The sequence below is a fragment of the Urocitellus parryii genome, chromosome 4, assembly GCF_045843805.1.
Source record: "Urocitellus parryii isolate mUroPar1 chromosome 4, mUroPar1.hap1, whole genome shotgun sequence".
In the NCBI taxonomy this organism is placed as follows: Eukaryota; Metazoa; Chordata; class Mammalia; order Rodentia; family Sciuridae; genus Urocitellus; species Urocitellus parryii.
This window is the reverse complement of record NC_135534.1, coordinates 148,890,137-148,914,458: the sequence shown is the minus strand read 5'-3', so window position 1 is coordinate 148,914,458 and position 24,322 is coordinate 148,890,137. Positions and strand designations below refer to the sequence as shown.

At 41.2% G+C, this 24,322-nt stretch overlaps 1 protein-coding gene across 1 annotated transcript in view; it reads right to left on the bottom strand.

Annotated features, from left to right (window-relative positions):
- Positions 1–4,740, bottom strand: part of Pdcd1lg2 (programmed cell death 1 ligand 2) — a 59,753-nt gene extending 55,013 nt beyond the window's left edge. The window contains exon 1 of the mRNA XM_026391503.2: positions 4,586–4,740. The gene's annotated coding sequence lies outside the window, so the exon portion shown is untranslated. The remainder of the gene's footprint in view (positions 1–4,585) is intronic.
- Positions 4,741–24,322: the final 19,582 nt, after the last annotated feature.

Here is a 24,322-nt window from a genome sequence, read left to right as displayed (position 1 = left end):
TAATCCCTGTTACAGAATGTTTCCTCAGGTTTCTCAAGCCCCCTACCAAACTCTCTTAAAACCCTGGCCAATCTGGATAAAATCTGGATAAAACTTTATCTTATCTAGATAAAATCTTTCCAGATTGGCCAGGGTTTCCAGTTTCCTTATGGGAGCCATGATTTCTGAAAGAGTAGGTTTTTAGAGCCTTTAAAGTTAGGGAAGCAAAAATAAAATTAAAAAAATTATGGAAGCATGAACTCTTAAATACCTAGTCAGGCAATGTCTGAAAGAGTTTCTTTAGAGAACTTATCGGATACACGGTCAAAATTGATGACTTCATCACATAATGTGCAGAGCATGCATGAGCACTGTGATGGTACTTCTCCAGGAGACAAAACAAACAAATTCAAACAACCACTCCACCTCCTAAATCTTCCATTCTAAAATTCCCTTGTGTTTTATAAATAAATCTCTTACTGTCCCTTCCTGTTTGGCTGTCCATTTTCATCTTAACTGTATGGGGGTGGGGGTAGAGACCGTAAATCAAAAAGTTGTCCAACATCTCTGTCTCTCAGCTAAACCACAGATATGGAACAGAAATGCTTGTGGGTCCTTGGACAATACTTGGTAAACAGCAAAGCATTCTTCCCATTCATTGTCATTATTAATTATAAAGGAGGGTGACTAGTGATCTTTGGTCTAAAAATTACACTAATTCCTATACGACCACTGTTTTTCACTGGCCACATTAAGATCTTACCTAAGGAAAAAGACTACTTGGTTTTAAGACTCACAAGGCCCCACCTCCTTCATTAAACCTACTCTTATTCTCCTAAGCAAATATTTGCTAAACCATTGTACTTCCAGGGCATTTCTTTTTATCTGCTTTATATTTATTGGTTTATATTCAACTTTCTCCCTAGTAGAATTTTAGCTGTTATTTTGCCTATTTCTATCCAAGAAGTACTAATATCACTTTATTTAATTGCATTGGGAATTTTTATCTTTCCAGAGAATTCCAGAAAACTTTGGTACCTTCTGAGAAGAGGTTTGTAAACAGAACCTGAGAAAAACTTTTTCAAGCCCAATTTGCAAAGTATCAAAATCATAGTAAGTGCTGGCAGTTTCACTTCTTGCTTTCGGTAGGCCTTGCTTTGTGTTCCCTCTACTGTCTGCTGAAATCTATTTCCAATGAAATTTGTTGTGCTGCAGTAGAAAGTGTGAATTCTTTATTTTCTTCTTCGTTTCTTCTTCTTTTTTTTTTTTGAAAATTCAAAGCATTTACTTGTTCTTTACTATGTGCCAAGCTCTATTATACATAAGAAAATAAGACAGAGCCAATGCTTTCAGGCATAAACATTCTGGAAATATCTCAAGAATCCTAGCAAAGCATTCTTTTGTATAATGATAGCCAGCATAAAGGACTCACTTGGCGTTAGTCAACAGGAGAAGTGATCAGATCATGTTTGCTTAATGCTTCATTCTTTACTGAATATTGCCAGGCTTATCTCATTTGGCTCCTCCCTCCCCATAAGTGTCCAGTACAGCCTTGGGTATTAATGGAGATTTATGTAAATACACACCAAACTGAACTGACCACTGTTTTTGAAGTCAAGTGTTTAAGGCATAAATTGCACAGCATGTTTTAAAATAATTTGACCTTGAATGCCTTTAGGCAAGTAATGCAGAATCAATCCCAGATTCTACCACTCCTCATTGTATTATACCTAGCTCTATTCAAATATTTTTTGTTACCTGCCAGTCCCTATAAGCATTTAAGTTTTTAGGAGTTCTTTGTTAGAGCCTGTGCTCTCCTCTCATAGATGTATGTGTAATTATTTGATCTTTAAACCACCTGTGGAATAGATAGACTACCTTTCATGGTACAATTTTAAGTTCAAATTGCATCTTAATTTTTTAGTCAATAAACACTGAGCTTCCAGTTTTTGCAAGCCTTAATATTAGATTGTGGAGAATTTACAGAGAGTTTCATCTAAGAAAGAATCCCTGCCCTAGAAGATATCATAACAGTTAGAAGGTTAAACCTTGCAAACATGAAGAATACAATTCTTACTAGAACTGGTGTAAAAAGAGTGATAGAAGTACAAAAATCCTGGAAGCTGTCTAGAGGAAGAGAGACTTCCCAGAGGGGTGGAATTTGAACTGGCCCTGGAAACACTTGTGAGATTTGGAGTTAAAGTTACTTCAGTGGTCACTGCAGATGCAAATGCGCAGGGGAGTTGAGGGGACAATGAAATTTAGGTCGAGATGAGAATGTCAAGGGATTAATGCCAGAAAGAACCTCCAATGGAGAGAGAGTGACAGTCACTCAAAAATGGAGTTACAATACCAAAGAAGTATTTGGAAAAGATTAAATCTGATTATTATTATTTTTTTCCAAAATAAAAAGGAGCACACCTTTAAGATTTTTTGGGGGTGGGGATGGAACTGAAACCATGCACTCAGTTAGGAGGTCACTGTATTCATCCACATGTTTGATAACCAAGCCCTGACACTGAGTCAGAAAAGCAAAGCAAAGAAAAACGTATTATAAGATAACTGGCAGGACTACTGGCAACTGATCAGTCATACAAGAGAGACTGTGATTTTCATAAGAATGGAAAGTTTTACTCCATGTATGTATGATATGTCAAAATACATTCCACCGTCATGTATAACTAAAAAGAACAAATACAAAATACAAAACAAACAAACAAACAAAAAAGAGCCTGGTTTTAAGGTAAGACTATGGAGATAATATTGGAGCCTTGGAAGGTAGGGGAAAGAAATATAAAATGAGGAGTTGGTTTTAGAATGAAGGCAATGAGTTGGATGTGAGTCATGGATAATGCAAAGCATTCAAGTAAAATGTAGGTCTAGATTCTGGGAGATAATTTAGGAGATGAGATTGCAATTGCCTTATTACAGAGTAATCCTAGCATGGTACAATCAAGGCACATGGTATATTTTGACATTGGCATGTGGAATAAAAATGACACAAAATCTATGGGTCAATGTTTAATGCATTATAAAACATGACCTATAATACTATCTCTGAAGACATTTCCACCATCTCCTTTTAACATCAACATCAAACATTGAATATTTTGATGTTGATGTGTATATAAAACAGACATTTTGGTAATTTGCCTGCTGTTATACCAAATAAATTATTGCAGCAATTCAACAAGTTCCCAATGACTATGTTTTGCTATGGGCCAGGTAGTTGGGACTCAGAAAATCTTAAAAGTGTGGTCCTTGTCTTTGAGGAGCTCCAGTTCATTGGAACCTGGGGAGAAGACATCTGGAAGCAGCAGGCCAGGAAGAGCCTGCTGATGTGTGGGAAGCCAAGTAAGGAAGGCACGCAGATCAGAATCCTGTGGCCAGAGTGGCCAGAGCAATGTTGTTCATCCATTTGTGGGACTACAGGTTGTAAGAGAACTTGGAAGACATACAGGTCAATCAGTATTTGACTTCTGATGAAACAGAGAGCTCCTGAACTTCTTCATGCTGAGAATATGTACTGTCCCCTGGCCCACCTGGGCACCAGTGACATGTTCTCTGCCTGGCACAGCACAGCTAGATCTACATACTTACTTCACCTGGCTTTTGTTTCTATAAATTGTAACTGCTTCTGTAGGACCAGAAAAGAAGGAATCTAGGTACTTCTCTCCAGTTTGATTAAGTTGCATAAAATTTGCTTTTTCTTTTTATGTTATTTGCTTACTTCTTATGAGGTGGCTGAATCCAGCCAACCAAGATCTAGGTAGGTTCCCTTAACTTAGATGCCAGTAACACTGATAAAACTATCTGACTCTGGCTTGATTTTACTCTGCATTTTGGCAATTTGTGTCTGTGATTCCCTTCCACAGAGCCATAGAATTTCAGGGCTAGACGTACTGATTAAGTAAGTAATCAAGTTTCACTTCTCCACCTCCACCCCCTCCCATGTGAATTTATTATTTCACTCTTCTTCTATGTAAATCCAGAATAACAAGAGTTAAAATTATCTTTAATTTTTCTCTTTCCTCTGATCATTTTATATGAAAAAAATAAGTCTTTAAGTTGGCCCCAAATCATGCTTTTGTTATATAGTAGTTACCTCTATAAGTTAGTGATATGATAGTGTTTATGTTTTGTTTTGTTTCCTAACAGCTTACTCTTAGAGCATTGCTTATAAACACAGGCCAGCCTAGAGTATGGCTTGTCTGCCAAAAGGATAATCACAAACAGATGTCAGTTGTAGAAAAACATTTTTAAGTTCTTAACCATTAACCCTTCAAAACCTCTAAGATGAGAGATACTTCAGGAATAAATTTTTCTAGAGTGCACATTTTCGGTATAGAAAATATTGTACCTCAAGAAAAAATGTTCAACAAGAATAATAAGCATTGGGGCAAGTGAGAGAAATCCTAATATTTGGGGAACAGAAGGAAATTTGCTTGTTTATACCCCCGAGCATAATTTCTGAGGCAGAATTCCTCCTGCCTCTAACAATGGAGAGCAAAGATATGCCCACACCTCCTCCACCACAGCAGCCTCACCACAGTCTCCAACACAAACTCAGAAAGTACAAGAAAACCTCAGCCCACTCAGTACTCACATAGGCACTGTGTACAGCTCCTCAGGAAAAGACACAAAAGAAAAGCAACATACAGTTGCTATCGGCATCAAATTTCTATTAAAGAAACCAACAAGCAGAATAGACAAAACCAAAACCAAAGCAATCAGCGAGAAGTAGCATCAGCCCAGGATCCTCTTTTGCTGGGATATAGGAGGTGTAATAAAGATCTGTAAAAATTTGGGGTTAACATAGTAAGCAAGAAAAGATGCAATCAGTCACGTCAGCCCTGCTCTGCTTTCCTGTAATATGAGGGTAATTAAAACCAGAACAGGTTCTGGGGAACTAACTGATGGGAGCCGGGACTAGAGACAAGGTTAGTTTTGCTTTCAGTATTGCTTCTCTGCAAGCAGATGGCCTTGAGCTGTGTCCCTGGTGAAACTGGTATATCAGTTTCTCCACCAGGAATAGGGGAAAGGGAGGGGAAAAAGAACACCAGCAGGTCCCAACCATGTGCCAGGAACTTTGTATTGTTGTTTTTATCCATTTCCCAGGGATGCTATAATAAATTATCACAAACTGGGTAGCTTAAAACATCACATGCTTATTTTCTCACAGTTCTGGAAGCTGGAGTCTGAGGTCCAGGTGTCACATGCTCCTTCTGAAGGATCTAGGTAAGAAGGCTTCCCTGCCTCTTCCTGGCTTCCTCTCTAAGTGGTGCTTGGCAGTCTTCACTTGGCAGTCCTTGGTGTCCCTTGCTCATAGGGGCATCACTCCAATCTCTGCCTCTCTCTTCACATAGCCTCTTCCCTGTGTATCTCTGTATGTCCTCTCCTCTTCTTACAAGGACACCAGCCATGGGATAATTGCCCACCCTAATCCAGTATGAGTTTACCTAAACTGATTATATTTGCAAACCCTCTATTTTCCTTCTGAAAAAGTAGCGCTTTTTTTTCTCCTCTTTGTTCTGTATCCTCTTTTCACTCTATCCCTTGTGCAAGAAAAATGGTTTAAATGTTTCCTTAGCTTGTATTACTCAGTAATATAACTATACTCTTCATTGCTGCAATGACTATAAATGGGAATGGCTGCCTTAATCACAAGAAAGGGGTCCCTGTTCTGGGAAGCTGCCCTTTGGGGACTCCACCCAAGGCTTATGTGTGGACCTGATTGGAGATACCCACCCTCCTTTTCCAGCGGCAGTGACTGGCTGAAGAATAGACACACAGTCCCTGATTCTGAGAGTTTAGAGTTGTGGCATCCGCACCCCACTCCACCAGAGTGCCTATCCCTCTACACACCCCTCTCTCCTCTTCCTCTACTGCAAACTTCCTCCTAAGGGCCATCTTACCTATAGTCGTTCCTCTGGGCAACTCAGCTCTTTTTCTAAATGCGTATGTTTTAGGAAACAGATTCATCTAGGAGCAAGGGAAAGCCCAGGTACTTTCATATCAGGGCCAAACAAAACTCAAACTAATGTCTCAGCACACTGGCCTGCCTCAGAAAATCTATATGTCAAGAAAAACTACCAGAGGGGTAGATGCTAAGTGTTGATGGCACTTATGAGTAGAGGCCTTGTATGTGATTTTGCAGTTGCTTTTAAAAATTGTCTTACATTTATTGCTTCCCAGGAACACAAGTTACATAGAAATAATGTTTAAAAAGTATCAATGGAGAGTATAGTTAGGTTACTGAATAATACAAGCTAAGAAAACATTTTAAGAGCTCACAAAGGGTTTATGTGTTTCTAATTAATTTTAATTACTTAATAAACTATCCATAAGTCCTTTGCTAAGTTTTTAAGTTAGAAACACACATATGCTCTTTTCTTTGTTTGCTTTATAAATGAAGGTCACTGAGAGGCATAGCTATTGTGTGTGTTTGTGTGTATTGTGTGTAGAACTAAAACCCTCATACTGCATTGATACTTGGTAATACAAACATTAGGATTTAGACCATAAAAACATCATATTATAATATGCATAATAATCATCTCATTGGTGTTTGCAACCAGACTACTAGGCCCCTTCTGTGTAAAGAAGTGAAAGTTGAGGCATGGAGAAATTACAGAGCTTAACCAGGCTCACTCTGTTAGAGAGCAAGCTATGCCCTGGAGTCTAATGGTAGTGGGGGTCTGCCACCACCAGTGCTTGCAACCTTGCCTGAATTTCAAGGCATTGCATTTTAGTCGTGGATAGGGGGTTACTAGAAGGGAAAGGGAAAGGGAGAAGAGGGGCACTCTCAAGAGAGAAAAGAAGAGAATGGGTCCTCTCAAAGAGGTGAGGGGCAGCCCTCTTCCTACACTTCTGTTTTATTGGGGGATCCCAAGGACGTTTTCCCCAAACTGGCTCAGGTCTACCTTTTGACTTTTGACTAACAGCAAGATTGTGTCAGACTTTCAGGTCCCCACTGTGCATGGTGTTACCACATGGAGAGGAGATTTTACTATTATAATGACATGATAAAGATCCAGGCAACTCTGGGTCACTTTGGACTGTGCTGACCAGTTCTAGTTGGAACTTGTTCTTACAGATTTCATGGTTGGGAGTTTTGTTCTGCTTATCCTATCTCCATGAATCTGCAATCTGGTCTGTGTAAAGTCACAAAAGTGCCCACTTCAGGGTAACTTGTGCTCTTCTTATCAGTAGGGAAGAATGTTTTGAACTGCATTTCTCCTACAGATAACAGGTTGTTTGCTGAGGAATATAGCATAGCCTATTGACTTGAACCAGGCAGGACCAGAGTGGTCTCAGGTAAATTGACTTTTTTTTTTTTTTGTACTTGGAATCAAACCTAGAGGTGCTCTACCACTGAACCACATCCCCCAGTTCTTGTTATTTATTTATTTATTTATTTATTTATTTATTTATTGAGGCAGGATCTTGCTAAGTTGCTAAGGGTCTTGTTAAGTTGTTGAGGCTGGCCTTGAACTTTTGATTCTGCTTCAGCCTCCTGAGTTGCTGCAATTACAGATGTGTGCCAACACACAGGACTGGTAAATTGCTTTTTAAAAGAAAGCATGCCTAGAGGCTTGGGAGATTGAGGCAGGAGGATTGCAAGTTCAAACCCAATCTTAGTAACTTAGTGAGGCCCTAAGAAGCTTAGAGAAATTGTCTCAAAAAAAAAAAAAAAAGGGCTGGGGATGTGGCTCAGTGATTAAGTACCTCTGGGTTCAATCACCAGTAGCAAATAAAAAAAGAAAGAAAAGCAATCATGTGAGTGTTAGAGGAGTAAGGCCCAGTCTATAGAATTACCCCCTTTAACGTCATATCTGTCTGTTACCTATGGAGTGTATTGTAGCAGGAAGAAAAAATGCTACAACAAATTTTTTTCTTTCTAAATTCAGTGTTCGTTTTTAAACACAGCGCAATACAAAGTATGCAATTAATGGAATGTGATGTGATACATATGTTTATGTGAAGCACCTAGAACAATACCTGCCACACCATAGCCACTAAATCAATGTCAACTAGTTTAAATCTGAAAAATAATAAGTCCAGTCTTTCCCTTTTCACCTGAACATGTGGGGTGGGGGGCGTGGAGCCTGAGGATGCACACAGATAGTCTGACACAGAGTGACGAGGATAAGAAAGAAATGCACTTAGGTTTTCGGAAAACGGGCAAACAAGTCCTAAGGAAGGGGCAAGAGCTGAGGAATCAGCACTTTATTCAGAACTAGCCTTAGCAACTTTTCCAAAGTCAAGAACCAAGGTTCTGATGGGAATTTAATCTGAAATGTGATAAAAGGTCAGTGTCCTCATTGAAAATTGGGACAGGTGATTCATGGCTGGGAGAAGATCATAAGCAGCTGGGGATAAAGAGAGGAGGAGGGAGGAATTCACTTGAGAGCCAGCCTGAAAACTGGCCTCCCTTGTGTCACAGCCCAGAAACTGGAGGTAGGTTAGTCACTTGTAGCACCTAAGGCTTGGGATCCCACCAGGTGTTTGCAACCTGTTGTCAAGGGAAAGGAAGGAAAGGTGTGGGTGGGAGTTCTGGTCAGAGCAATTGAGATGCTTGCTTTCAAAAGGACAGAAGTCTAGGTTTGGCTTATTCATTGAAGAGAACTTCAAAATAAAAGGAGGTTTATTGTAAGTGTAATAAGTTAGGGAGTGAGATGAGGCACTAATGAAGCACTCTTCCTGTCCCAGCTCCACCCCGCCTCCAAGTCATTGAAAGTTCTTAGTTAAGAAAAAGTTTTCAGAGCTTACAAAGGCCAAATTTCAGTGAGTCAAATTTCATGATTTCTTGAGTCTTTCAGGTGCAGGGGTGGAGCAGGGAGTGATGGTAAGAGAAGAGAGGGGGGAGTGAGAGGAAAAACAGTTCCACTGGCCTTTAACAAGGAAATGAGTGGACTCTTGTGACAGGGAGAAGGTTCTAGGTGCTTGAAGATGCAAACTGTCCTCTTCCCCTCTCATTCTTGGAGAGAAAAAGGGGGTGCTGAACATACACCCCTAAAGTTTGAGAGTGTCTAACAAACATATTAATACTAGCCTTTTACCCAGATTTTCTCATGGTAGGAAGTTCACTGTATCTGCCATGCCTGGGGGTGTGAAGGGATGTGGGGTTGTACTTAGGAATGAAGAAAATGGGAACAGCCCTCATTCCAGGCCCCTGAGACCTAGGAACTACCAAGACACCAACAGTCAGTTTGGCTCTGGGTTATGCAGAAGGGAGCGAAGCCAGTGGTACAGACAGCCAGGAGCTTATCAGAAGCCACTAACAGTAAATGGAATCAGGCTGAGACTGGATACTTCTCTCTCTCACTCCAAGACCACAGGGCCACCAGTGTAGTTTGTTTTGGGAGGAAAGAGTTTTGGGAAAGATACGGGATTAGAATTTTAAATGGGACTCAGTTAAATGGGACTCCCCAAAATGTTAAACATGGAGTTACAGTATGGCCCAGCAGTCTCCTCCTAGCTATATATACCCAAGAGAAGTGCAAATATATGCCCCCACAAAAATGTCTACACAAATGTTCTTGGCAGCATTATTCATAATAGGCAAAAAGTGGAAACAACCCAAATGTCCAGAAACCGATGAATGGGGAAAAATGAATTATGGCCATACAACAGAATATAACTCAGTCTTAAAAAGGAATGAAGTTCTGACACATGATGGGGATGAACATTGAAAACATTATGCTATGTGAAAGAAGCCAGTTGCAAAAGACCATATATTACATCATCCCATTTATCTCCATAGTAGATCTATCTAAAATCTAGCTATCTAAAATAACTAATGGTTGCTTAATATTGGAAGGTATAAGAGGAAGCAGGTAGGTGAGTGTGGGTGATGTGAAAGGGTACCCGGTTTCATTTCAGGATGGAAATGTTTAAAATTTGATCGTAGTATTGGTTGTACAACTCTAAAAAACATTTAAATGGGTGAATTGTGTGGTATGTGAATTATATTCCAAAAGCATAGGAAACATGGGACTGGTCTGAGTCATAAGTGACCTTGAAGGTCACTCACTATCCTATAGGCTAGGAGGGTTTGACAGAATACTACTGATAACAGTTATTAGAAAAATAAAATATTTCAATGAATTGAGTTCCTTCGGTCCAATTGGCAACACGAGGATGGGTAGGACTTGAAACTGTCAGAAATAAGGTAATACCAATGCCATCTGCTTCCCTTGCTACCTCTCACAGTTCATGGAGTTTCTCTTCCCCTCTGCTCATCTCTACCTATGAGAGATGCTGAAAGCCAGGTGTGGTGGCACATGCTTGTAATCCCAGTAACTCAGGAGGCTGAGGCAGGAGGATTGCAAGTTTGAGGCCAGCCTTAGCAACCTAGCCAGGCCCTTGGTGAGACCCTTTCTCAAAATGAAATGGGCTGAGGATGTAGCTCAGAGAGAGGGGGGAGGGGAGAGAGAGAGAGAGAGAGAGAGAGAGAGAGAGAGAGAGAGAGAGACCGACCAAAGAAAGCAGCAGACAGAAAGAAAGGCTCCTTGAAAGTCTAAAGACATGTCCAATAATTTTCCCAAAGATCCTAAAAAAGGATCCTCTCCTGGGGGCACAAACCGTCTTCACTGACGGGACCAAAAATAGGTTTGCTGTCGTTTCAGATGGGACCCAGGTCATCCGCAAGAGAGTGGCCGATTGCTCAGCCCAAAAGGTGGAAGTTGCAGCCTTAACATTGGCCTTACAGACCTATAGCTCGGTGCCCCTTAATGTTTTCACAGACAATCTCTATATCGCCAGGCTCGCCTCTGCGATTGAGACAGCACCTTAAATTGGAAAACAATCCACTATCATGGACCAACTACAGACAGTACAGCTTCTTATATGGGCTAGGGCAGATCCCCTCTTCATAGGTCACATTAGAAGTCATTCTGGGCTTCCAGGCCCTCTGGCGGCGGGCAACACCATGGCAGACGCTGCCACACATGCCACTAACCATGTATATACAATAACTGAGTATGATAAGGCCCTCCAGCTTCATAATAAATTTCACCTAAATGCACAATCCTTACGCTTCCGCTCAGGATGTTCCCGGGATCAAGCTTTAAAAATTGTCTCCCTATGCCCTACTTGTGCATCTTTTATCCATTCCCCTTCTCTGGGAGTCAACCCAAGGGGCCTTCAGCCAAATGACATCTGGCAAACTGATGTAACTCATATTCCTAGTTTCGGAAAGTTGTCCTTTGTACATGTCAGTATAGACACATTTTCTGGGTTTATCTCTGCTACTTTACATTCAGAAGAAAAGGCTAAAGATGTGATACAGCACTATGTAAAAACCTTTTCCTTCATGGGAACCCCCCAATGCATAAAAACAGATAATGGCCCAGCTTATACTAGTCAAACCTTCCAAAAATTTTGCTCACAGTGGGATATTATACACAAAACAGGAATCCCATATAACCCCCAAGGACAGGCCATTGTAGAACGGGCCCATCAACATCTTAAAACCTATTTGCAAAAAACAAAAGAGGGAAAAATATACCAGAGTTGTCAGGGACCACATGCACTGTTAAATATAACTCTGTTCACTTTAAATTTTTTGCTCACAGATGCTGAAGGCCATACAGCGGCGCAGCGTCACTTCTCCTCTCCCACCATGCAAAAGGCACAAATAAGGTGGAAGGATTTATCTACAGGAAAGTGGCAATCCCCTGCTCCACTCTTGGCTAGAGTGAGAGGAGCTATATGTGTCTTCCCTCCAGGGACAGAAAAACCCATTTGGGTCCCGGAACGCTGCACTAGACCGGTGGACGCAGACTCAGGAAGGAGCGACGACCCTGGGACTTCAGGTTCAACCATTTTCGCTTCTCCAAAGGAGCGACAGAATGAGTTTTGCGGGTTGGATCTTCCTTATAACAGTCCTGGTATGCAGGCCTGTGGATGCAGGAATGGGTCCCCCACCAGGTAATATCTATCAACATCTTTTTGGGACCCCCTGCGAGTGCAGGGAAGGGATTTGGAATCAGGCCCCCAGTAGCTGGATTCAGACGGCTGATTGTGTAACCAAAGTAGCCTACCTCTGGGCTGAAGTTCATCAACAAATTGGGGGATTTCACCCACCCTAAGTGGGTATGCATGAACAAACCAAAGATTAACCCCCCCTAGTCCGGAAAAAACCCTCAGTAACTGCTCCACAACTTGCACTTATACCTCAGCAGTTCATGTCTCTTGCTATGAGACGGCCTCGATTTGTGTACACAAGGGACGACAGTATTTTGAGGCCAGATTGACCGAGACCCGGTCTGGGGAGGGGGTAAAAGTGACTTCTCACTTCACTCCGTTTCTTTTTGGCCAAGGGGGAATTAAATCTAAACTCCGGTTGGCTGGGTGCCAGGGTCAAGTCAGTAAGCCCTTCTGTTGGCCCACTGCAGCCCCTACAGGGATCTCTGATGGGGGGGGGGGGAACCTACTGATTCTGTTAAACATCTTCAAGTTATCAAGCTCTTGAAACCACAGGTCCCTGACCTCATATACCACCCCTTGGTGCTGCCTAAGTCTCAGCTCCCAGATCTGGATGCCAATACGTGGGATATCTTAAAAACCACCCTTTTCTTACTTAACAACTCTGATCCCACGCTTGCTAGTGACTGCTGGCTCTGCATCACAACAGGGGCAGTCATGCCCGTGGCGGTTCCTATCAATGCCACCATATCTGATGATGAGACCTGCCAGCCCGGGCTGCCTTTCAAGGTCCAACCTATGGGCACTTTCACAGAATGTCTCCTGGGTATGATGCAAAATAACACCTATGATGTTGATGTTGGAGTGACTTCCTTTGGAAACCGGTCAATCTCAATAACCAAGAATTATTCCTCACCCACTCCAGCCCTCTGCCCCCCTAATGGCACTGTTTTTATGTGTGGTGGGAACTCTGCCTTCCCCCAACTCCCTGCAAATTGGACAGGTGTCTGTGTCCTCGCCTTGCTCCTCCCTGATATAACAACCATTGTCCCTGGGGATGAGCCCTTACCTATTCCCAGTCTAGACACCCTAGTAAAAAGGCACAGGCAAGTTATACAGGCTCTACCGCTACTCGCCACACTGGGGATAATGGCTGCTGTGGGCACAGGAACAGCTGGACTGGGTACAGCAATACATTCTTACCGCCGTCTATCTCAGCAGCTTATAGATGATGTGCAGACCCTATCTGGCACTATTGGGGACCTACAAGACCAAATTGACTCTTTGGCAGAAGTAGTCCTTCAGAATAGGCAAGGCCTAGATCTGCTGACCACCAATCAGGGAGGGATTTGCTTGGCTTTGGGAGAAAGGTGCTGCTTCTATGCCAATAAATCGGGCATAGTTCGCACTAAAATCAAGGAGCTTCAAGAAGACCTAGAGAAAAGAATTATTTGAGAACCCTCTTTGGACTGGGATGAATGGGTTCCTGCCCTACCTTCTTCCCCTCCTGGGGCCCTTACTGAGTCTTCTTTTGATTGCAACATTGGGACCTTTTTCCTTGCTCTGCTTTTTGAGGGTTAAGGTTTTTGATTAGTGAATTTCAATTTTGTTTTGTACTGTCTTGTTCACTACTCTTCTTTCCATGTTTCCCTCTTTCTCTTTTCCTTTGCTAACAGCCAAATTTGACTGTTCTCTTTCACTCTTCTTTGAATTTTCACTTCTACTTTTTTCTCCTCCCTCTTCATAAGCAACCCATCCTATAACACCACTGCATTTTCCCTATTCACTTCTTGAAATGGCAAAGAGTTTTCTACCCTCTTACCTCTTAGTCTTTCATCTTAATCATCTCTATTCCTGATATCTCTTAACATTAGTTGGTTTATATAATGCAAGGGCCCACCACCAATGTTATAGCAATACTTAATACAATGGAAATCGCAGACAATACCTACTGCTTGACCTTATGCCAGACTGTTGCAAATAGGATAACTCAATTCATTAAGGACCAGATTAACATTTTAACCTCCAAGCCAATACAGGTTCACTATCAACGCCTGGAGATGGATGACTCCGCCCACGAGGTGTACTTACGACCCATCCGGAGATGAGATGTAGATGGACAGGAGCCAATACCCAGCCCTCCTATGTGCCTGCTTTTGCCCAGGTCCCTAATTACCCTGCTGACTTGGTGCCGTCATCCCAGACCCTTACGTTCAGAAAGCTCCCTGGTCATAGCTATCCCACTGGCAAAGATTATGACTGGGATCCGCAGTTGTGTCCTGCTGGCCATGACATCCTAACTGAAAAGTGTTCATTTACTAGGACAAGAGCTGATCTTGTAGTACCCAATGACGGGCAACTTCCACGCTTGCACTGCAACCTAAGCCAGGGGAATGGGGCCTCCCCAGAGACGGGTAAGCAGTGCAGGGGCAATGGACGACCTAAGACAGGGGCTACTTGATTCCCTTTGACATGCAAAAAACTAAAGAGGGGAACTTGCTGGTGGCAGGCCTTCCCTGGCCCCTGGGGCTCAGCCCCGAGTTTCTTGTTCTGCATGTCAAAGTGGCCAGCTCACAGGGTTGTGATGCAGGCTTGCGGTTTCATGTTTATCTGCCTCAGACATATGTGCCTTTTTGGGAACATCTTGGCCTTCTCGGAGCTTTCTGATAAGGGACGGTCACGGTAACCCAAGAGTAGCAGGTGTTATTCCTCCTCTGTTTTGGCTAAATTTCCACTACAGTTATAGAAAGTATATAAGGGAAAAAACTTGAATAAAAAAGGGCACACATGCCTCCTCCTGGATGAAGAACCTTGGTGTCCTGTGATTTTTTTTTTTTTTTATTTTTTAACCTCGACGTCTCTCGCCGGACTCGGTTCCCGTTAGCCGGACGCAGCATGTTTGTTTATTGAATGATATATCCCAGAAGCTGGGAACACAAAACTTCATGAGACATTGTCCCTGACTCCAGAGGACAGTGGGGAGAATGACAAATGAAGAGAATTTTCATAGAGGGTGGTGAATGCAGGGACAGAGAATACCTCTCTCAGCCTTCTCTGACAGCCAGCCTTCTGAGGGGCACTGGGGCCTGTCTCATAGCCTGAAACAATGGGATGTTGGTGGTAGTGGGGGGGGCACAATAGGATGTATCTAATAGGTCCCTAGTTAGTATGAAAGGTGACTAATTCTAAAAGGAATGGCTTGGAAAAGGTTGCTTCATTATACAGAAGATGAATCTGAAACCCTGTGGAGTTAAGTAAACAGGTGGCTTGTGGGAGATTGAAGAGCAGCCACTTCTGCCTTCTCTGCTCCCTTATCACTCTGGCTCCTGCTCAGACCTGAGTACTTTCCTTTCATCTCCTGCAGATAGACCAGGTGAGCTGTATGCTGAGCAGCACAGGGATCATGATCGGACACATTGTTTTCTTGTTTTGGGTACTAGAGATGGAACACCAGTGGTGCTTAACCACTGAGCTACATCCCCAGCCTTTTTGTCTTTTAATTTTGAGAGACTGTCTCGCTAAGTTGCTTAGGGCCTTGCTTAGTTGCTGAGGCTGGGTTCAAACTTGTGATCCTCCTGCCTCAGCCTCCCGAGTCACTGAAATCACAGGCATGCGCCACTATGCCTGGCTGTGATTAAACATTTTGGAAGCAGAGCTTTGTCCCATCTGTTTTATCCCTTACCAGTCCAGAGACCTTGAAAAAAGGACTTCTTCTCTTGGTACCTCTCTCATTATCTATAAAATGAGGATCATAAAAAAAACTTGCTTCATAGGGTTGTTGTGTAGATTAAATGAATGGATTCAGAAAAAGTACCTAAAATAGGCCTGCTGACACATAGTAAGTGTTCAAGATGTCAATTATTTTAGTTTTATGCTATTACCTGGTTGGTGTGGCTATCCCAAGATCACATTCCCCAACCATGATTAAATTAGCTCATTTTTTTCATTAAGAATTTAAATGTAAAAGTTTCTTTATTCCCAAGAGCACAAAATAACACATTGTGCTATTATGAAATATTTTTAAAATTCAAAAAAAAAAGTATAAAGAGAAAGTAAAGATGACCCAAATAACAAGCCCCAGAGGTAATTGCTGTTAGTATTTTTTATAAACATAACTCTCTATGACTCTTTGGACACATTCATAAAAATTTAATTTTAATAAGTGCCATTATATCAGAATCAATTCAATGAACAGCTTTTATCATTCAGCAAAGGTTCTATAGACACCTTTTCATGTCAATAGTTACAGATCCCATACTTGTTTGTGGAGATTAAGAAGTACTTCATTGTATGGTGTGCCATAATTTACTTAAGCTATTCTCTATTGGTGGCCATCTAGGCTGTTTCCAATACAGTACTGTTGCTACTACAAAACAATGACCACAAAAAACTCTGCACAGCCAGCTCTGGGAACCTGTCTGAGTATTTCCTTGGGGCAACTTGCTGTAAGTGGATCAAGGGTGGATACCTATGGACACATGTCCCAATAGAGGAACTCACATATTGGGAAAACAGTTCAGCTAGTCAGCTGGTTTGACAAGAACTGACATGGTGTGTCTTTTGCAACCACTCAGGGCCTGGCTGTGGGAACGCACATGGGCTGATGGCCAATTTGTGGGAGGGCAATTTCTTACAATCTGTCCTTGCCTATAGGTTTCAGAGATATCATTCCTGTGCTATCAGGTAAATTTTCAGACCTGAGAGGGAAGTCTATGGGAGAATTTACTGACCTCTTTGTCAGTCCAGTGCCCTACAATTTCTCTGAATTTCTGGCTTTTCTAGGAAATTAGGTTAGGGAAGTTCAATTGGTTGAAAAAAATGTCACATAACTTTTGAGGAACCTTCTTTGGGTATACTGTCCATGGGTATTTTACTCCAATCAAGCTTAGGGCAGATTTTTGCAGGCACCAAACTTCCTTATCCCCTGGTTAATCCTGAGCATCTTCCTCAGCACATGAAGCTGGAGTGTGAAGCAACACACAACAGTGGTGGCCAGGAAGCCCACCAGCTTCTACTGGCTGAAGATTAGCAAAGGGTGGACAGAAAGTGGGAGGAAAAGCCAGAGGAGGACTGCCTCAAGGCTTGGCCAGCTCCTGATGGCTCCTCTCATAGGTGGGGGAGGGGGGGGAAATGCCTGAGCCCCCAGTGGAAGCCAGAAGTCCACCAGTCTACATATTTCTCTTCAGCCTCCCTTCCTGACCCCTCCGAGGGAGACCTAGGGTACAGCATTGTGTCACACAGGCTTGGGGTGGTTGAGGGGTGATTAGAGAGGACCAGTGGGATGTGCTACCTGCCTTCACTTTCAGTTATTCCTAACTGAAGACAAAAGCAGAAGTTCAGGCTAACATCTACAGAGGTCTAAAAAAATTGACCAGGGCAATTCCAAGTGCCCTATATGTTTTAATCCATCTAACTCTCACAACAATCCTGGGAGGGAGATGCCCTCATCGATTCCCATTTTATGAATAGGAAAACTGAGGCACAGAGAGGGTAGACAATTTTCTGAAGGTCACACATCAAGTGAATGAGAGAACTGAGATTTAACCCCTATAATCTGGTTTCAGGTTCCTTTTACTTACCATTGCTTCTCTTTATCATTATGTTAGTGTTGGTAATAATGGGCATCTGTCATTCTATCTTTGATCAAATACTCCCAAGAAAAACAGATTAGACATGCCAGTGACTCTAGAGAACTTAATGGGATCAATCTGGAGCCAGTTGATGGATTTTATGGATCTACATCTGTTTGTGCTCCTCATCCCCTTGCTCACCACTCCCTAACTTCCCAACAAGAGTACTGATTGGAGCCCTACCTGGCCTGCGACTGAGAAAGACAACAACATCTTTAGAGAACAATGGAAAATCCAGCTAGAGGATTTGCACCAAAAGTAGAATGCATGGTCCATCTTTGCTTTTACTCTTTGTCAACTCTAGTTTCTTACCCCTTTCCTTCCTGTTTCTTGTGTCCTTTCTTCATAGGCTGCAACTACATTGTATACAATAGACACACCATGGATTTGTTTTGTATGTGCATTTTGTATGTGTGTATGTGTAACATACACAAATTTTCTCCACAGATTTTTAATTTTCTAGAAGTGTTAGTAAGTCATCTAATTTAATAAACATTTTACTTCCATACTGTTTGAAATTATGACCTCACTGTCAAGACAGATAAATGATTGGGTCAAATGAAATACCTAAAACTGTCAGGGGCCCCATCAGACTGGCTGAGCCATGTTGGATATACTAAGAATGAAGAGAGGCAGAAGTGACCAAAGAGTGGACAAGCCAGCAAGCCATTTTGCAATGGACAGGAAAGAGACTGGCATGCTGGGAGGGTTGGTCTTGAGAGGGACCACATTTTTATTATGGATAAAACAGCTTCTATATTCACTCCCAAGAAATTTTAAGGATAATCATGGTATTTTGATTTGACACAAGCCCACTCACAAAAGATGTTTGTCTTCTTTCTGATGTGTGTGCCTGTGGGTGGGGGTGGGGGTGCATGCATGAACACACGCATGTGTAATGATTCATTTCCAGTAACATTTTAAAGTTCAAACCAAAGCATTTTCATAATCACCCTGACCTTTGAAGGAGTAGCTTCCTATTTTACTTCACCCTGTCCACATTCATTCCTCAATTCTCTAGTTGTAGCCCCTCCCTTCATAGCAATAGAACTTGAGACTTTTTTTTAGGTACTGGGATTGAGCACAGGGGCAGTCTATCACTTAGCCATATCTCCAGCCCGAGCCTTTCTTGATTCTGTCTACACAATTGTGTCCCTTTCACATAATCCAGGAAAAATATCAAAAAGAAACTTCTTTCTGAGATCTATCATCTACAATCATCAATTAATCCTTTGTGGCAATTTGGATTTTATGAATCTAATTTCTCCCAACTATTTTCCCAACTTAATACTTTTAATTGAGAAACACCAACACACTGGACGCACAAGAGGGACATTTCTTTTCTTTCTCCCCCCACCCTCTTTTCTTTTTGGTAATGGAGATTAAACCCAGGAGCACTTAACCACTAAGCCACATCACCAGCTCTTTTATTTTTTATTTTGAGATAAGGTCTCACTGAGTTAATTAGGGCCCTGCTAAATTGCTGAGGCTGGCTTTGAACTCAAGTGATCTTCCTGACTCAGCCTCACCAGCTGCTGGAATTCCAGGCTTGCATCACTATGCCTGGCAGGGCATTTCTTCTTTTCAGGTAATGTAATGAAGTTATTTTGAGGACAAAGAAAGAATCTGTTCTAGGATTCTAGGACTGCCCAGGATATTCAGAAAGGATTTAAGGATATTGACAGTGGCCTATAATATGCAGCAAAGGGCACAGATAAGAAGTGGGGCTAGAAAGAGGAGGGAAATAAGAACAGGACTTGAAGCCAGAGCCTGCTCCTTTCCCTGGTTACGAACCAAGAAGAAGGTGTGCTTGCTGCCAGGACCCACTGGCTTGCCAGGGCTGAACCACTGTCAGCTTTTTCCAAACTGTGACAACAAACCCCTAGTGTTCTCTCTGCTCCCATGCCCCTGTAGTGCACACCCCCACACATCACAGTGAAATGGTCTCCTAACAGTCAAATCAACCATTCCTCTACTTATCACCTTCAACCACTTCTCATCACGTTTAGAACAGAAGCTGAACTCTTTATCATGGCCCTTGGGGGTCTACATGATGAGCTTTAACATTTGTTTGTGCTCCTCATCCCCTTGCTCACCACTCCCTAGCTTCCCTGGTCTCCATTCTCTCCCTTAAACTTGATGAATTCAACTCCACCTTAGGGCTTTGGAGTACATTGCACTTACCTGCTGGGGCTATACTACCTTTAGTATGGCTAGCTCCATTTAAATGTCACCTTTTCAGAGATGCCCCTGTCCCACCCATGCTGTTTAAAGTTGGTTTCCAACTCTGTTATCCTTTAGATTGGATCTTTATTGATTAATATTTTGCACTTACATAACTACTCATTTGTTTATTTTTTATCTCCATACCTACCTGATGACTAGAATGTGACTTTTATGAGGTAGGAGCCAGGTCTTCTTTTATTTGCTTTTGTATCCCTAGGGTCTTGTTCCAAGCTTGACATGTAGCAAGTGCTCAGTAAATATTACTTGAATGAAAGAATATCATATCTAAGCTTTCTGAGCCAATCTTGGACAGTTAAGCAATTAAAATTTCCAAGACTGGTGGTCAAAGCAAAGCAACTTGTTACTTGATAAAACAACTATTTTGGTTTTAAGATGAAAGGGAGATTTTTCTTAATGTCCTCTGTCCACTATGTAGTGAAATGAAGGATTCCTCATCAATATACTTATACTATACCCAATAACCAGTTTAAACAAGTTATTTTATTAAAATAACCTCAGTTGAGTCCAATAATGTTATAGACATTACAGTTTAATGTGTTCTCTGCATTAGAATACCAGGAACAATGTGGTGTTGCTTAAATGCTCAGATATAGCTAACTCTAGCTCCTCTTTCCCCTGTCTTTCTGTCTACATCTATATAATATATATATATATATATATATATATATACATACATATATATATATATGAATTTTATTCCATGTGTAAAACAGAACATATGTATTCTTTTATCAACTTATATACATTCTTTTTTTTTAAAGAGAGAGAGAGAGAAAGAATTTTAATATTTATTTTTTAGTTTTCGGCAAACACAACATCTTTGTTTGTATGTGGTGCTGAGGATCGAACCCAGGCCGCACACATGCCAGGCAAGTGCACTACTGCTTGAGCCACATCCCCAGCCCACATTCTTAACATATATTAATTCATGCAATTGTCCTAATGTGGGAGATGTAGAAGGGTGCAGTCAGCCAGGGAAAGATGACAAATGAGATAGTCAGGGCAATACCAGAACAAAGGAGCATAGAAAGATTTTCTAATGAGGTCAACTTTCTGGTTGACGAAAGTGCTTGTGGACACAAGTGGGGACTCAATTAGACAGACACTTTTGTATTCATGCCCCTAAGCAGGGGATCCAATAAAAAAAATAAAATAGACATGAGGACACAGGAGGCACCCATCAATAGTAAAAAGAGCCTAGACAGGGGAATAAATAAGGAAAGGAGGAAATTCCAGAGACCACAAAAAGAATAAGCCAAATTTCTCCCACCAGCCTCCTGGGTCTAGTGCCCCTTCTCCTTGGAGAAGTCTATTACTGTTGCTTTTATAATAAACCTGCTCTTGATTGCTATCTCTGTGTCCTATTCTTCAATTCATTGCTGAGCAGAGATGTCAAATCCATCACCCCTAGACAGCAACATTAACAACTCTAGGAGTCAGATACTATTGTTGACTCCATTACACAGATGCAGAAATAGAGACACAGACGTTAAGTAACTTATCCACAGTGAGATAACTAGGAAGTAGCAGAGCCAGAATTCAAACCAGACCAGACTAATGCTAAAGTCCATGTTCTTAATCACTCTACTCTTTTATTTCTCTAATAGACTTTTGTTAAACTCTTGGATGACTCAGGTATAAAACAACTAGCTAAAGAAATAAACAAACCAAACTTTAGTCTTTCCAACATATTTATATTTCCTAGGATCATGGGAAATACTTTGACATTGGCCTGGATTATCTTGGGTCACTAAGACATTGTTTGTCCACAAGCTTGGTGTGGGTAAGTCTATGGGTGTAATATTGGGTGCATTACTATTGCATTTCTTCCTTTTGTTTCATCAGTCTTTTAATAAGGATATGGAGTCAGAGAGATGATTCTATGAGTAGGGTATAGATCTGGGGATAAGGGTGGGAAAAAGAGTTTGAATTACTGACATGCCAAGATATTATTTGGGTAGTGGGAAAATAACCACTTATTTTTCTTAGTTAGAAAAACAAATCCATGTAACACAGCCTAAAAAGATCAAGAAACAGCTCTAGAGGATTACTTGGCCTATGAATCAACTGAATGATTTAACTGAATAAATAAATTTACAAATAACCACAAACCATGTCACGGCTATATTGAAACACAAACCTGCTTGAAAGACTGCATGGGACTTCCCTACACCATTACCTTGTCATCTTTGTAGCTCCAGGAAGGTGTTGCTTTTACCTGTGTAGAGCCCAGTGGTGTAAGGAGTGGGATCTTATAAGGAAGGACTTGATAAAGAGTGGCCTATGGGTCAAATCTGTTCTACTGCTTGTTTTTGTAAACAGAGCTTTATTGGAACACAGACACACTCATTTGTCTTATCTTGTATGCATATGGCTGCTCCTGTACTACAAGGGTAGAGATAAGTAATTGTGACAGGACCACATGACTCTCAGAGCCTGAAACATTTACTATCTGGACTTCTACAGAAAACATTTGCCCATGCCACTGTTATAAAGGACGAGGGAGAAGAAAGGTTAAAGGATAGTTTGGAGTCTGATTATGGGAATCTCAAGTGGGGAGGTCAAGGTTCAATCAGAATGAAGCCACCTGTGCTCCCTGACCAACAAATTACTGTAATGTCAGAAGTCAATGATATCAGAAGTTAGGTGAGATGAGGTCTGCTGGGTGTAACCTGGAACCAGTGCAGCCATCTTGGTACTAGGTTGGGTACAGAGTCAACAGACCAGTAGGGTGGGACTAAGAGAACTTCAGAGAAGCAGAAATGGTCATTCTAGCTGTACATTTCTTATTTTATGAGATAATGACCTTTATTATTGTTTAATCCAATATGAAGAGTCTGATTAAAAAACAAACAAACAAACCCAAGAGAAGATAGTAACAGTGAATTCACAGAAAGAACTGGACAAGAGATTCTGTGAAAAGGGCTTTTAAGTGTATATAAAGTTGCACCATGGGGAAAAGGGAGGAGTAAAAGATGGTCCTGAGGATTTTAGCTCTGGTAACTGGGAAATTGAATAATAATTAACAGAAATACAGAAATGTCGAGCATGACCCACAGTCTCTGCTTTGGGCAGGTGATTGTCCCATAAGTGAGCCAGACTGAGACAACTGACATTCCAACAAGGAATCTGCTTTTTATATTACTTCGTGACTCTATTCCCAACGTGTGATTATGTGATAATATGATTTCCACACATTCTAGGAAGGCACAATTATATTCAATATGTATTTTTATTATAAGGGTTTATATTACAAAAGAAATGGAATGTAGTTTTATCATGATGAGAATAAAATTATCAGATGGGAATAAAATCTCCTTCTCATAGGAGGAAGAATAGTAAGAGTGAAGAATCTTTTTATAAAATCAAAAACCACTGAATTTATAGTAGAAAATATGCACTGAAAGCTATATGGGTAAGTGTAATTCAATTCCATTTTTAAAAATAATATGGTAAATTCTGTATTCAATTGCTTTTAAAATGATGTATAAGAGAAGATATTCGACAGATTAATGATAAAAACATACTTTTATAATTATGGAGAGACAAACACATATAGAGAGAAGATGGAGACTGAATTAAGACTTGGGGTAAAGGTGAGAAAGAAAGAGTAGGAGAGAGTGATGGTGCTATTTTTTGTGTTGTATATATACCCACAGGATGGGTGCCTTGATAATTGCCATGGCATGGCGAGGGCTGTAGGTGAGACATCACACCCCAACTGTTGTCTTGGTTCCAGGAGGCAAAATTCAAACTCATAAATACTATTTAAAAAAATTTTTTGTAGTTGTATACAATAACTTTTATTTATTTATTTATTTATTTTTATGTGGTGCTGAGGATCAAACCCAGGACCTTGCATGTGCGAGGCGAGCACTCTGCTGCTGAGTCATAACCCCAGCCCCAATACTATTTTAATGAAGTTTTCTAAACATAAAAATAAATAAGCTGATCAATGTAATAGAACAGAGTCCAAACACAGATAAAGTTAAATAGATAGAAAGACATAGATACAGTCATAGTCACCTGGTTTTGTGATAAAGGTGACACTGCCATACAGTAGGGGAAACGATGATATTTTCAATACGGTAAATGGCACAGGGGAGTCATCTATATGAAAAAATATATTTTAACGCCTAACTCACATCATATGCAAACAACTGATTCCAGAAGGATTGCAGATCTAAATGTGAAAAATAAAACAACATAGATTTTAAAAGAAAAACTGGAGAAATCTTCATGACTTTGGAGTAAGCAAAGTTTGCTTGAACCAGTACACACACAAAAAATGTGCTAGCCATAAGGAAAAAATTGGCAAATTGGACCACATAAAATTAACAACTGCCATTTGTCAAAAGACTCCATTAAGAGAAGAAATAGGCTGGGCTGGGGGTGTGGCTCAGTGACAGAGCACTTGCCTAGCAAGCAAGAGGTCCTGGGCTTGGGTTCAATTCCCAACACCTTAAGAGGGGAAGAAAAAGAGGGATCTTAAGAGAAAGGTAATAGGCACCCACAGAGTGGGAGAAGATATTTTC